Genomic DNA, 16,258 nt, shown 5'->3' with positions numbered 1-16,258 from the left:
ATTTGGATTTGTTAAATAGAATCATTTGTAAGAGGAGTTTTCTATATAAGGGCAATTATTGTGTTTTTCTCATTTGTCTCTCTTTATGATAAAATTATGGCTTGAATTTTAGGTCCTACTTTTTTATTTGAGATATTGTTAGTTAACTCTGTTGAGAGGTTCACAGTCATAGTTGTGGATGAGTGCAGTTGCTGCTGCACTACAAATGCTTGAAATGCATGTGATTAAATTACATTCTGGTGGCCTGTCTCTGGAGACTCTCTAATCAGTGTATGCCAATAGCAATGACGGAAGACATAAACTGGGCTCTAAAATGATAATAGTATTGGCTGCCTTCATATAGCAGGGTAAATGACTTTAGAGGTTTGACTTCAGGCTTCTTCGACACGAACCAATAAAATTTTTTAAAAGAGATTTCAGAAAATGAGTGTGTTACGAAGGATGAATAAATCTTAAATGCCAAATATTCATGACTCAAGAGGCAACTTGAACTAATTAGCGTGCCAGCACTAACTCAAGCCAGGAAGTCGAGGATGCTGGTGGCATGAGTTATGCCATCTCTCCCAGATGCAGGTATGACGATGGAGTGTGCAGGTCCTGCCATAGGCAGGCTGTTCCTTTGGTGTCTTCCTGTGGCCCTTGTCTGGGTCCCTTCTCTTCCTTCTAGCTAAGCCTCACTTCCCGTGTCATTACCACTGCCACATTCTTATTAGCTGTCTGTCAAGGTGTTAGAGTCAGATGGGCCTGGGTGACGGTGGCTAAAATTACTGGACTTTCTCAGACCAGTCTCCTCTTCTGTAAAATGGGGAAATAATGCCCACTTCATAGGCTTCTTTTTAAGATTAAACTGGATAATCCTTTCATTGCAGGAAACTCAAGCTAGGAAAAAGGTCCACTATTTTTTGACAGTTTTTATACCCTGGATTAGAAGTGTGTGGAAAGGGACTGCTATGCTACAATCGCCAGCAGTGTTCCTGTTTCTGTCTGAGAGACAACTATGTTGTTCCTTCAGGTAAAGTCTCTATTCACTTTTTGGTTCTATGCATGGAAAAGCCAGGGTCCTATTCTGGAATGGAGATTTTGGCATTTGAGCTCAAGTGCTCTACATGATAACAGAGTTTAATAATGAGCTTGCTTTGTGGCATTGTTCCTTTTTCTATTCTATATTTTAACTGGTGCAGGGTACTTATTGTAGCTATGGGAGAAATAACCACGCTCCCTAGAAAGGAAGCCCTACACACACTGAGTAGCCTGACTGTGAGAAGTGTGGGTGGAATGTCACTGCCACCGTGAGCGGCCTCGTTGGTCCCTCAAGCTCAGCGGCTGAAGGATGAGAACTGGTAAGGGGATTTGGGGGGTTGGGATGGCCCAGGGCAGTCATATCTAGTGTTCTGTATAATACACAGATCAAGTGTTTATTTCTGCTTTGTCATCCACAGGTTTTAGTCACACTGTGCTAAACGTTAAAGGCTCTAATTAGCTGTGCTTGGGGGGAAGGTCTTGTGTTTGCTTCTATACTGGGAGAATAGGAAAGAGGCTGAGAGGTGACCTGCTTAGGGGCAGCCGAAGGTTGCTGAGATGACAAGAAACATTACATATCTGTAGAATATACATTCCAGGATTTCCAGAGATATTAGAATTCCAGAGGTCAAACAATGCAGATTTGGATTATTGCTATTTGGGCATTAAAACAAATGAAATGTTTGTTATTCATGCAAAACAGTATCTGCTTTCAAGTTATCTGTACTTTAAGAAGGTTTTCCTAAGATAGAAGGGGTGGTCTACATCGAAAGAATGGGTTAAAAACCATGAAACAATCCCAGTGGTGATATCTTAGGGAAGGTAATGTATCTGCTACCTCCATTAAAATTGCACCAGGTAGGCTATTGCCTACTTACAAATTGGTTCCTGTTTTGTTCCAAAAAAAAAAAAGCAGCATCTCAAAGCCCTCTCACCTTCTCAGAAAATTTGGAAGCCATTAAAGAGCTGGATCTGTGTTTCCTGGCTTGGTTCCTGTGCTTACTTTTCTTCTAGCTATTTAGTGAAAGGAATACAACATCTACCTTGGTTTTTTTAATTAACTTTTATTTTAAGTTCAGGGGTCCATGTGCAGGTTTGTTATATGGGTAAACTTCTGTCATGGGAGTTTGTTGTACAAATTATTTTGTCACCCAGCTATTAAGCCTAGTATCCATTAGTTATTTTTCCTGATCCTCTCCCTCCTCCCACCCTTCACCCTCTGATAGGTTCCAGTGTGTGTTAAAACATCTACCTTATAAACATCTTGTGCCACTAGATAGAAAATGTATATAAAGATTATCTCTACATCCCTTATTCTCCCCTATCTGGCAGCTCCTATCCTTGCCCATGCCCATTTTAGTGCTCCAGTAACATGTTGTTGGGTAAGTGACTTAGGCTATAGAGAAGGAAGGTGATGCTGGTGATGCGGCCAACAGGACTCGAGTCTCCAAAATCTCTGTGTAAGGGGTAGTGTTACCTTGGGTGTCGGGATTACAGTTACAGAAAAGAGAGCTAAGTTAAGAACTTCGAAAGGAATGGCCCTAGACTTTTCATTTGGAACCTCCCACCACGTGTATGCCAAATGGAGGAGGATTTCTGACTTGAAGGTTAAAAGTCATGTGAATGGGGGTTTACCCTGAGTGCATGCAGACAATCAGGAGAGTGGCTGCTGAAGAACTAGAAATGGACTGATTGGCAGGATGTGCACACTTTAGTATTGGGTTCTAGTGTCAGCTTCTACTTGTATGATATTTTGGAATCTATGTGTGGGTTAATGCAGGAAGAAACTGGATATTTACTTTCTGTCTGACGCATATCCTATTTCTTTCTTTCTGGATTTTTAAATAACATTATTTCCCTATAATATCAGATACAATACATTCCTCTTCAAAGGTTTAACTGTTAACTTCCCCGTTCTTTGTTCCCAAGATCAACTTCCTTATTTGGAAAAAGTTCTTATTCATCTTGTAAACTACCCCCTCACCCTTGCAGTGCTCAGACATACCGAAACCTGCCTTGTCAGCAGCCTTGACTTATCCCCCTTACTTCTTCCCTTTTCTGCTTCAGCCATAAAAACTCTTGTGTTATTACCTTATTTAGAGAAGTTTAAGCTTTAGCCAATTGGGATTCTTTAGATTGTGCAGTCTAACCCCAGCCAATAGGGGAAGGACACAGAAATAGGAACTGCGTTAGGGATAAAAACTCCTTCTCTCCTTTGTTCAGTGTGCTCTTGAGACCATGCCCGGCACAAACAGCACCCTTCTGCAGAAATAAAATTTGCCTTGCTGAGAAAATCTTGTTTAAGTGCTCATTTTCTTTGTGGCACCAAGCATTTGTTTCTAACAACATTAACTCTTGGCTTCATGGGTTTTATTTAAAATGGTTTGTGGAGATACAATGTTTACTGGAACCAAACAAATTTTGCTATATTTTAAGACAATTTAAGTACCTGGTGCTCCTGGGTATCAAAAATCAGCTGAAGACTATTGTTATTGGCCAAAATCATTTTCTATTTATAAAATAATATGGAATGATCTTATTACTATAAGAAACGTTAGCAGCATGCCTCCTTAGACACTATATGCCCAACAACAGTCTATAATCTCTCAAAGTTATTGTGGAAGACACAAAGAAACCTGGAACGGAAGTGGTGGCCAGTTTACTTGAAAGAAATCTCTTTCTTCCGTTTTTTTTACTGCCAGGATAATTAGGTATAAAACATTTTGTTAAACCTGTAAATGGTAGGACTTCATGTTTGTCCTCTAAAACTTTCATCCATTGACTGACTTAGTAATTTTGATATATTACATGGCATTTTAATTTCAACATTTGGGAAGTGAGAATTATCCCTGAAAACACTATTCATTATTGGGGCTTTGAGGCACTAAGAGTATCTTGCTTTATAAAATCCAGAGAAATTCTAATTTCAAACTTTTGCTGGATTTGGGGTAATTTGGCTGTTTACACCATCCCCATGGTGATTTCCAACACATTTCACACTTAATCTTAAAAATGAGTGTTTTCTACCACATCTGCCACCCACTCTTTTTCTCTTGCAGAAGCTGTTTTGGGTGATACACAATAACTAAATATATTCATATATATTCCAGCAGTTATGTTTACAAACAGATACAATTGCTTGGCAATTTGGTTTGTTATTTCTGGATTAAATCTTATTAATTACCTTTTTTTTAAGTATAAATTTAAACACAAATTGTCTCACAGATCACCTTCCTTGTTTTAATAACTATGAGTCTCCATAATCATATTGCATGAGACTCATCATTATATTTATGCCGGTAAATACTGGAAAAAATATAAGACATGTTCTTTAAGACTGAGTTATGGTAACAATAGCAAACATTTAATTAGTGCTTACTATGAGCAAGGTGCTTTAATCCTCACAAGAACACTCTGAGGTAGGTAATATCCTCATTCCAAGTTTATCAATGAGAAGAGTAAAGCTCAGATAGGTTAAATAAATTTCCCAGTCACGTAGCTAATAAGCGATGGATATGAAACTGGTATTCTAATCTGTTTGCTCTCAAAGTCAGTACTCTTAAGCCATACGTGTTTTATCATTTGGTAATTCTGCACATAGACAGTATTTCTTTCTTGTTTAAGTTGGCTGGAAGCTATATATTAAGAAATAAATCATTGTGGATGAGAGTGGACTTTTGTAATCAAATTCTCTTACACAGTATTACTGATGAATATTACTGATAGTATGTAATTTTGTTCATTCCCCCTTTTGCTATGGAACTTCTCCAATGGGATCTAAATGTGGATTCACTTCACCATAGCAGGTCACAGCTGCATGAGCAAGCTGGAACTTCCGCCACCTTCATCCCTGGCTTGGATGCCCTGAAATGGCCTGTTTTACTTGTAGTCAGAGACAGCATCCTGAGAGAGTCCCTTTTGCTATTCCTTGGGATACCTCCTTCTTATTCAGGGGACAGTTCCTCTTATATTTCCTCCTTTATATTGAGAGTCTTCCTTTATTGCCCTGTGCTAAACCCCAGGCACTGCAGTGAGATCACTAGCCAAACAATTCATGGGGATCTTCTTAAATGCTATGTACGACAAACAAGAACAGACAGGCCCACAAGACTAGCAGGCACCAGCCAAGAAGGAAATTCTGAACAGCATTCTGTCTACTGACATTCTTGTTTCTAGTCTTGAATATGGTAAAAGAACACAGGTTTAGGAATTAGGACTTTAGTACTAAGGGTGCCAGTAAATTCTTATGGAACTGCAAATTATTTAATCACTCCAGGCACCAATTTTCTCATTTGTAAAACAGAGAAAAAAGTTATTTCCCAGCTTTACTTCACAGGGTTGAGATGACTAAATATCTTAGAGTATTTTGAAAACTAGAAGGCACCACACAAATAAAATGTGGAAGCATATGGTATTTCCATGCAGCACATTAATACAAGCATAACAATGGGGCTTGTAGGAAATGGAATCAGTGTCCAGGGACTGTGCATTTGCACATTCCTTCTATGCAAGAAGATCCTGATGACTATAGGAATTAAGACTGAGAACAGGTTCTCGGGAAATTTGGCCTTTTCTCTCTAATCTTTGTAGCATGACATTTTGTTTACGGGTTTGGTTTTCAGCTCAGTGGACTGCAGGCCTCTCTGTGAAGTTTCTGCTCCTAGGATAAAAGCAAAAGGTACACACTAATACTTCCAAATTTAAAATATGAGTCTTAAGCTATTGTCAATGGCAAGAAAGAGATCCCAAAGAACAACACTTTTAAATGTTCTAGTTTGGGGTATCTAGTTTAGGATAAGCTTTTTGTGATAAGCAGAGTTTTAAAATGCCTCTCTGCCCCACCCCACTTCAAGATTTCCTGCCCTAATCTTTGAGACTGTGAGTATAATGAACTATCATGCCTGCTATTACGAATGTACTTAATATTGCTAATCAGTTGACTTTGAGTTAGTCAGAAGGGAGTTAATCAGACCCAGGTAGGTCTAGTCTAATCAATTACTTGTGCCCTTTAAATGCAGAGAATTTCCTCTGGTGGGCAGCAAAAAAGGAAGTCAGAGAGATTCCAAGTAAGAGATGGATTCAACATGGCCCTGCTATCTTAGAAGGTGGAGGGGTCACATGGCAAAGCATGCAGGTGGCCTCTGGAAGCTGAGAGTGGCCTCAGCCAATAGCAATCAAGGAAGCTTCTATTTCCATCTTACAACTGCAAGGAACTAAATCCTGCCAATAATCAGAAGGAGCTTAGAAGTGAACTCTTCCCCAGATCTTCTAGGTAAGAGCCCTTCCTGGCCAACAACTTGATTTTGGCCTTGTAAGACCCTAAGGAGATAATTTGGTCAAGCTTGCCTGCAATGACCTACAGAACTATGAGCTAATAAATGGGTGCTATTTTAAGCTACTAAGATTGTGGTTATTTGTTAAACAGCAATTGAAAATTAATACACTATTGCCTATACTTATGTTTCTACATTGCATTTATTCCTGTTTTGACTCCTTTGGTTCCACCACTGAAAACTGTATTCTGTCTTCCTTATAGCTGTAACTAGTTCTTTTTCCACTGACTTCATCTCCCAATGATACATCTGATATTGAATATGGATGAGATATACTCATGCATCCTTTCATTCCATAAACAGTCATTAAGTGCCTATTATGTGCCCTAATGCGCATATCTGGGAGTAGAATAGTGAAACAAATATTGTCTTTGTTCTCATGAAGCTTGCATTCTGGCAAATGAAACAAGTAATCATCAAATAAACTATAACATCAGCCATTGTGAAGTGTAAGAAAGGATGGTTGGTGAGGTCAGTGGCCAGCTACTGTTGGCTATGGCAAGGAATTTAGATTTAATGGGGAAGTTGTTGGAGAGCTTTGAGTAGGGGAGTGACCAGATTAGATTTTTATTGTAAAAGGATCACTCAGACTGCTTTGTGGATAATACACCCATTTGGGAGGTGGTAGGTGGGAAAGTAAAGTGAGAGAGGTGAGGGGAGGTGATAGGGCTAGGGAAAGACAGAAGTCTGAAGGAGACATACTGGTGGCCAGCACTACATGGGAGTGGTAAAGGTCATGGGAAGTGATTACATTTGGAATATATGTGAAGGTATAAGAAGATTAAACTGAAAACTAATCTTCACCTCTTGAATACAAGCGGTTGAGGTGGCTCTTGAGTGATCGGCTTAACTCCTTCACTCCCCATTGATTGAGTGCTCACCTTGCATATCAGCTGGTATTCAGATTCCGATTTTGGCTTGGTACATTACATATGTGATTTCACTTACTCCTTAAAATAGTCATATGAAGTGGGTGTCTTTAATCCTATTAATATTATTCTACATTATGGATATTCAGGGTTGTTCGTAAACAGATAAAATTGTGTGTTTGCATGTGTGTTTACCAGCAGTTTGATGTTGAATCATTTCTACAAGTTCTGTTCTACTTGAAAACCAACCACATCCTCTTTCTTTTAGGACTTCTTTTCTTTCGCATATGGTTCTTGGTTCAGATGTCAGAGGCCAGAACCTGTCGAGGGTGAATAATTACAGCTGAGTCCAGGGATCCTGGAATGAAATTTTTACTTTTGGAATTTTCTTCTGCATTTAGAACATATGGCCTGAAGCAAAGACTGTTGCTAGCTCTGATCCCATAACATTGTTTATGATCATATGGCCTGAAGCAAAGACTGTCGCTAGCTCTGATCCCATAACAATGTTTATGATCTCATAAACACTGGTGTCTTTTCTGAGTGTGCCACTAGAGCAAGGAAGAGCATCCTGAGAGATGATTCTATATGATGCTGAGTCAGAGCACAGTCTCTATAGTATCACTAGTTGAAAGCAGAATGCTATTTTAGGTTTCCACCCCTGACACCTGATTTTGAAAAGCCCTCTAACACATGAAGTAATGGAGTACCTGATTGTCTAAAATGGTCTAAAACAATCCATTATTAATTCTTCACAATTCCTTTAAAATCGAGTTGTTTAAAATGAAAACTAAAACCAAATATAGGATGTCGATCCTCTTGGCATACTTTTAGGAAGTGAAAAGGATAATTTCTGTTCCTTAAATAATTATTTTGAATACCTACTATGCACAAGCCACTGTGTCAGAAACTAAGGCCACCAAGAGAATTCAAAAGCAACCCAGTCCCTGGCCCTCATGGAGCTTTAAGTCTAGTCGAATAAGAAATCATTAATCCAGTACTCACACAAATAAGTTTATAGTTACAAACCGAGAAATACTATGAAGCAAAAAGCAACATAAATCTTACTTTCATATTAAGTATAAAAAAGACCTTGCTGTATGTGCATTTATATATGTCCTGAGAAAATTTGGAGAAAGAATGATCAAAAATATGAATATTCATAAACTTTCTGGGAGCTATTATTTAGAAACATTTTAAAATAAACAAAAAGTTGTCATTTTTTCATTAACAAAGCACAACATCAGCATTTGACCTTTTACAAATTCCACATGGTACTGCTATCCTACTGAGCTAGCATGGCACACGGCCTCCATTTCTATATAACTTCTGTATTGTTACGTCTTCATTCATTCATTTATTATTCTTTCAAGAAAAAACTCTATCTTTTCTATAAAATTGCTAGCCTTTGCATAAGTCTCAAAACTGTATGATAACAATAAAAATAACACTTGTCATTACATTCTATTATGTACCAGATATTATATATGTATATATAAATATATATATATATACACACACTCATTTAATTTTTTTGGCAATCTCGAAATGTAGGTACAGTTGGCTCTTTGTATCTCTGGGTTCCACCTCCATGGATTAAACCAACTAGGGATCAAAACTACCTGGAAAAACAACTGCAATTGTACTTAGCATGCATGGACTTAGCATTCTTAAGAAAGAAATGTACTTTCTTAAAATGCTAAAAAAATACTTAGCATTTTCTTCTTGTCATTATCCCCTAAAAATACATTAATAACAACTACTCATATAGCATCTACATTAGGTAATATAAGAAGTCTGCAGATGATTTAAACTATATGGGGAGCATGTGCATAGGTTTTATGCAAATATGATGCATTTTTTAATTTTTTAAATGGTTTTTTAAATATTTAGTTTAATTTTAAGTTCCGGGATACATGTGCAGGATGTGCAGGTTTGTTACACAGGTAAATGTCTGCCATAGTTGTTTGCTGCACCTATCAACCCATCGCCTAGGTATTAAGCCCAGCATGCATTAGCTATTTATCCTGATGCTCTCCCTTTCCCCAGCCCCTCAGCCGGCCCCAGTGTGTGTTGTTCCTCTCCCTGTGTCCATCTGTTCCCATTGTTCAGCTCCCACTTATAAGTGAGAACATGCAATTTTATAAATGGGACTTGAGCATGCTTGGATTTTTGATATTTGAAGGAGGTCCTGGGACAAATCCCCCATAGATTGTGAAGGATAACTGTTAGCCTTATTTCATATGAGGAAACAAGACCTATAGAAATTAGTAAGTTACACAAGGCAATGCAGATACTTGTTATTTAAATTCAAATCAGGCTGATCAGCTCTAAGTCATGCATCTTTTCATTACACTGTTATGGTAAGGACAATGACACATGTACAACAATAGTTACATTTCAAGATGGTGTGTGATGAGTGCCATGTTCTGAAATTAGGATTATAGATTGGAAAGAGTGGCATTTTTAGCCAAAGTGGCTAAATAGAGGATATCATTTCCTCTATTTACCAGTTCCCAAATTTGCCACATTTTTTCTTTTTGAGGTCTCTACCTAGTATATCATTATCTCCCTCTCTTTTATCCAAACACATTGAGGGTCCTTATAAATGGAGGAGAAAAGACTATTTCTGTCTTTAAAAGTGTTCTCCACTAAAAAGTTTTATTAGTAGTGTAGAAGACAGATTTGTAGTCTAATGTACTTACTCCACTTCTCATTCCAGTTTTCGTAAGAGATACTCAATTTGTGATTCAAGACTGTTTCAGTGTATCAAATAGGTATGTAATATCATTTACTTGCTTTTAGCAGTAATGGCATATTTGATATCTCCACTCTGAATTTCTCTGTTGATTTAGAAGGCTCATGAAGGCCCATCTGGTGGCATCTTGTGAGACAGTGCCAGCTGGTGAGGCAAATGGCCATGTGGGCTTGAACTGCATCTCCCCAGCCTTGTATCCAATTTGGATCACTTTTTGGTGTATGCCACGCAAACTTGCACTCAAAAGTGGTCTGCATTTTAGGCACAGAAATTTAACAACCATGATTAGGATGGAGAAAAAAGACGATAAATTATATGGATACACCATAATTTTGCAGAGCTTTTTTAAAAACTCCTAACACAAGAAATATTTAAACCAGAGTTGGCAAACTTAAAGCCACTGTTAATTTCCCCAACATCCTTATAATTGTGCCTACATTTCCTACCCTTCCCCAGAGCTCTGTGATTTCCTGAATAATGCATATGTGTTCCAAGACATAACATGAGTATTGGATGTTTCAGTCAGAGGGCTTGAATCAGAATCTGTTACCCAGAGTCGATCTTGGGCAAGTCACTTGTGTTCTAAGCGTATTATTTCTCTCACTGGAAAAATGGTAGCTAAGTTGACCTTTGCTATTTACTTCTCAAGGTTTTAAAAAGAAAACATATTCGTACACCCAAAGAATGTTTTGTGGCAAATGAGAGCTTTCTCTTCCTAGAAGAGTGTCTCCTTAGATTAGCAAAGAGGCTTCAGTGATTTGCAAACTGGCAGGGCTGCTGAAACACCATTCTGTCAACTGATCCTCTAAGAGTGGTAAGATAACTACTTTGACCTTATATGCTTACATTTATTTTAATCTTATTACAATTGTGAATCCCACTTAAGAACATTAATAATACTGGTTGAAATTTATACTTTTAAAGAAAAGAGGCCGGGCGCGGTGGCTCAAGCCTGTAATCCCAGCACTTTGGGAGGCCGAGATGGGCGGATCACGAGGTCAGGAGATCGAGACCATTCTGGCTAACACGGTGAAACCCCGTCTCTACTAAGAAATACAAAAAATAGCCGGGCGAGGTGGCAGCGCCTGTAGTCCCAGCTACTCGGGAGGCTGAGGCAGGAGAATGGTGTGAACCCGGGAGGCGGAGCTTGCAGTGAGCTGAGATCCGGCCACTGCACTCCAGCCTGGGCTACAGAACGAGACTCCGTCTCAAAAAAAAAAAAAAAAAAAAAAAGAAAAGAATATGATTGCCTTAGACTGTTTGGGTTGCTTGAACAAAATACCACCCAGTTCAAAATACCAGATGGCTTATAAACAAGAAATGTATTACTTACAACTCTGGAGAATAGGAAATCCAAGATCAAGGCACCAGCATATTCAAGATCCAGGCACTGGCAGATCTGGTGTCTGGTGAGGGCCTGCTTCTTCGTTCACAAATGGCCTGTCTTCTTTCTTTGTCTTCACCTGGTGGAAGGGGTGAGGGAGTTCTTGGATCTCTTTTTTAAGGGCACAAACTCCACTCAGAGTATTGCTGTCTTTAGAAGTGTTCTCCACTGGCCGGGCGCGGTGGCTCAAGCCTGTAATCCCAGCACTTTGGGAGGCCGAGACGGGCGGATCATGAGGTCAGGAGATCGAGACCATCCTGGCTAACCCGGTGAAACTCCGTCTCTACTAAAAAATACAAAAAACTAGCCGGGCGAGGTGGCGGGCGCCTGTAGTCCCAGCTACTCGGGAGGCTGAGGCAGGAGAATCGCGTAAACCCGGGAGGCGGAGCTTGCAGTGAGCTGAGATCCGGCCACTGCACTCCAGCCTGGGCGACAGAGCGAGACTCCGTCTCAAAAAAAAAAAAAAAAAAAAAAGTGTTCTCCACTAAAGGGTTTTATTAGGAGTGCAGGAGACAGATTGTAGTCTAATGGACTTACTTTCACTTCTCATGTCAGCTTTCGTAAGAGATGCTAAGTTTGTAATTCAAGACTGCCTAATCACCTCCCAAAGTCCTCACTTCCTAATACCATCACACAATGGATTAAGATTTCAACATACGAATTTTAGGAGGACACAAACATCCAGTCTATTGGACTATGATGATCATACAAAGTATTTCTTGTTTTCTTTCTGGGAACATGATAAGGTTGCACTCCTTCCCCCATCTCCTCTTTGAATAAAGGAACGTGAATAGAAGTGACTTACATCACTATTAGTGAAAGTTTTAAGAAGCTGTATCTATTTGCCACTTCTGTCTTCCACAGTTAGGCAAATTTGGAATGATGGCTATTTATCAACCTGTGAATATGGATGCCTGGATTAAAGCTTCTAGCCAATTCATGATGCACATGTAGAAGGAATGAGAAATAAACCCCAATGTGCTAAGCATTTAAATTTTGACTTTTTTAAAAAAATATATTTATTGTGCTAAGAACACCTAACCTGAGAGCTGTCATCTTAACAAATTTTTAAGTGTACAATACAGTACTGTTAGCTGTAAGCACAATGTTGTATAGTAGATATCTAGAATGTATTCATCTTGTATAAATGAGATTCTATGGCCACAGATTAGCAACTCTTGTTTCTCTCTCCCCATAAGTCTCTGGCAAGCAACATTCTACTCTGTGATTCTAAGTTTGACTATTTTAGGTACTTCCGGTAAGTGAACTCATGCAGCATTTGTCCTTCTGTGACTAGCTTATTTTACTCAGCATAATGTCTTCAAGGTTCATTGAAAGAAAGTTCATTCAATGTTGTTGCATTTTGCAGAATTTTCTTCTAAGGCTAAATAGTAACCATTGTATGTATATATCTCGTTTTTATTCATTCATCTTTCCATGAGCATTTAGGTTGTTTCTCCTTCCTGGCTAATGTGAATAGCACTGAAATGAACATGGGAATGCTAAAATCTCTTTGAGATCCTGATTTTAATTCTTTTGAATAAATATCCAGAAGTGGGATTGCTAGGTCATATAGTAATTCTACATTTAATTATACATATATATAGTTAGCATATGTATATGCTAATAAAGTTATGAGACCAAGAAGTCCCAGCATCCGCCATCTGCAATATGGAGAACCAGAAAAGATGGTGGTATAATGTATAATGCAGTCTGAGGTGAAAGGCCTGAGAATTGGGAGGCCAATGCTGTAAGTCCCTATATGGATCCTAAAGCCCATGAACCACAGCATGTATGTCAGGCAGAAAAAGATGTATGTCCCAGCTCAAGCACAGAAAAGAAATTTGCCTTTCTTCCACCTTTTTGTTCTATCCTCAATGAATTGACTGAGGCCCACCCACATTGGTGAGGGCAGTCTTCTTTACTCAGTCTACTAATTCACATTCTAATCTCTTCTTAATACACTTTCACACATACATACTTAGAAATAATGTTTTTACCAGCTCTCTGGGTATACTTTGGCCCAGTCAAGTTGACATGAAATATTAACCATTTACATGCCATACTGATTTTTGATACCAACTGCTTCATTTAATATTCCCACCAAGAGTGTACGGGAGTTGTCATTTCTCCACATCTTCACCAAGAATTAAAAAAATGTCCCTTCTTTTTATAATGCCCATCCTGACAGGTGTGAGGTCATATCTCACTATGGTTAGTAACTGAGTATCTTTTCATATACGTTTTGGTTCCTTGTATGTCCTCTTTAAAGAAATGTGTATTCAAGTCTTTAGCTCATTTAAAAATCAAGTTATTAGTTTTCTTGCTAATCAGTTGTTTACATTTCTTGTGTATTTTGGAAATTAACCCCTTATCAGGTTTGCAAATGTTTTCTCCCACTCCATAAATTGCCTTTTCATTTTGTTGATTATTTTACTTGCTGTGCAGGAGTTTTTTAGTTTAATATAGTCCTGTTTGTCTACTTTCGCATTTTTTGCCTCGTTTTCATTTCATATCCACAAAAGCATTGGCAAGACCAATGTCACAAAGTTTTTTTCCTTATGTTCTCTTCTGTAAGTTTTATAGTCTTAGGCATTATGCTTAAATCTCTAATCCATTTTGAGTTGATTTTTTTGTGTACGTTGTAAGATAAAGATCCAGTTTCTTATTTTTTACATATGGACGTTTAATTTTCCTACTACCATTTGTTGAATAGACTATCTTTCCCCACTGTGTGTTCTTGACACCTTTGCTGAAGATCAGTTAATCCTATAGATGCATGATGACGTGGTTTGGCTGTATCCCCACCCAAATCTCATCTTGAATTGTAGCTCCCATAATTCTCACATGTCGTGGAAGGGACCTGCTGGGAAGTAATTGAATCATGGGGTGGGTCTTTTCTGTGCTGTTCTTGTGACAGTGAATAAATCTCATGAGATCTGATGGATTTATAAAGGGGAGTTCCCCTGCACAAACTCTCTTGCCTGCTGCCATGTAAGACATATCTTGCTTCCCCTTCACCTTCTGCCATGATTGTGAGGCCTCCCCAGTCAACTGGAACTATGAGTCAATTAAACTTTTCTTTATAAATTACCCAGTTTTGTGTAGGTCTTTATTAGCAGCATGAAAACAGACTAATGCACGTTAATTTATTTCTGAGCTGTTCATTATGTTCCATTAGTCTATATGTCTGTTTTTATGCCTGTAGTATAATTTTTCTACTGTATATTTATAATATATTTTGAAATTGGGAAGTGGTTATGTGCCTCCAGCTTTGTTTTTCTTTCTCAAGACTGCTTTGGCTATTCGTGGTCTTTTGTGGTTCTCTGTGAATTGTAGGATTGGTTTTTCTGTTAATATAAAAAAATAGGCCCTGAAATTTTGATAGGGATTACACTGAATCTGTAGATCACTATAGGAAATATGGATATTTTAATAATATTCATTCTCCCAATCCATGAAAACAGGACATCTTTCCGTTTATCTGTCTTTTTTAATTTCCTTCATCAATGTTTTATAATTTTCAGTGTAAAAGTGTCACTTTTTTGGTTAAACTTATTTGTAACTATTTGATTCCTTTTGTTGCTAGTAATAAGTAGTACTGAATTCTTAATTTAGCTTATGGATAGTTTATTGCTTGTGTATAGAAATGCCACTGATTTTTGTATGTTGATTTTGTATCCCGCAACTTACTAAATTCACTTAATAGTTCTAACATTTTTTTGGTTGAGTCGTTAAGGTTTTCTCTCTATATATTATTACATAATCTTCAAATAGAGATAATTCTACTTCTTCCTTTCCAATTTGGATGACTTTTATTTCTTTTTTGCCTAATTGTTCTGGCTAGGACTTCTGGTACTATGTTAAATAGAAGTGGCACGAGTGGGCATCCTTGCTTTTTTACTGACCTTAAAGGAACAGTGTTCAAGTTTTCACTATTGAGCATAATGTTAGCTGAGGGCTTTTCATATATAACCTTCACTGTGTTGAGCTTCTTTCCTGCTGTTCCTACTTTGTTGAGAGTTTTTATCATAAAAATATGTAGAATTTTATCAAATTCTCTTTTATGTCTTTTGAGATGATCATATGGCTTTTATTCATCTTTCATTCTTTTAATGTGATGTATCACATTTGTTGATTTGCATATGTTGAATCATCCTTGCATCCTGGGGATAAATCCCCCTTGGTCATGGTGAATGATTCTTTTAATGTGCTGTTGAATTTGGTTTGCTAATATTTTGTTGATGATTTCTGCAATCACATTCATTAGAAATACTGACGTGTAGTTTTCTTTTGTTGTGGTGGCTTTGTCTAGCTTTTTTATCAGGGTTAATTCTGGCCTCGTAAGTTTGGAAGTGTTTCTTTCTCATCAATTTTTTGGAAGAGTTTGAGAAAAATTGGTATTAATTCTTGAAGTGTTGCATACAATTCATCAGTGAGGTGTTTGGTCCTGGGCTTTTCTTTGTTGGGAGATTACTGTTTACTGATTAAATAGCCATACTAGTTATGGGCCTGTTCGTACTTTTTATTTCTTCATGATTCAGCTTTGGTAGGATGTATGTTTCCAAGAATTTATCCATTTCTTCTAGGTTTCCCAGGTTTCTGGTGTATAATGGTTAATAGTAATCTCTTACAATCCTATGCATTTCTGTGGTATCAGTTGTAATGTCTCCTCTTTGTTTTCTGATTTTATGTGACTCTTCTTTTTTCTTGGTTATTCTAGCTTAATATTTTCAAGTTTATCTTCTCAAAAAAACCAACTCTTAGTTTCACTGTTTTTTCTATTGTTTTTCTGTTCTTTATTTTATTTATTCTGCTATAATCTTTATTATTTCCTTTCTTCTTCTGACTTTGGATTTAGTTTGCTCTTATTTTTCAATTTCCTTGAGATATA

The 16,258-nt window shown here is 37.8% G+C and overlaps 1 protein-coding gene across 1 annotated transcript in view; it reads right to left on the bottom strand.

Annotated features, from left to right (window-relative positions):
- LOC112426113 (splicing factor, proline- and glutamine-rich-like) overlaps positions 1-16,258 on the bottom strand; it is a 182,642-nt gene that overhangs the window by 74,405 nt on the left and 91,979 nt on the right. The window contains exon 6 of the mRNA XM_071085362.1: positions 11,314-11,443. The gene's annotated coding sequence lies outside the window, so the exon portion shown is untranslated. The remainder of the gene's footprint in view (positions 1-11,313; positions 11,444-16,258) is intronic.

The sequence above is a fragment of the Macaca nemestrina genome, chromosome 19 (genome assembly GCF_043159975.1).
Source record: "Macaca nemestrina isolate mMacNem1 chromosome 19, mMacNem.hap1, whole genome shotgun sequence".
NCBI classification, from domain to species: domain Eukaryota; kingdom Metazoa; phylum Chordata; class Mammalia; order Primates; family Cercopithecidae; genus Macaca; species Macaca nemestrina.
This window is presented reverse-complemented; position numbering and strand designations above follow the sequence as displayed.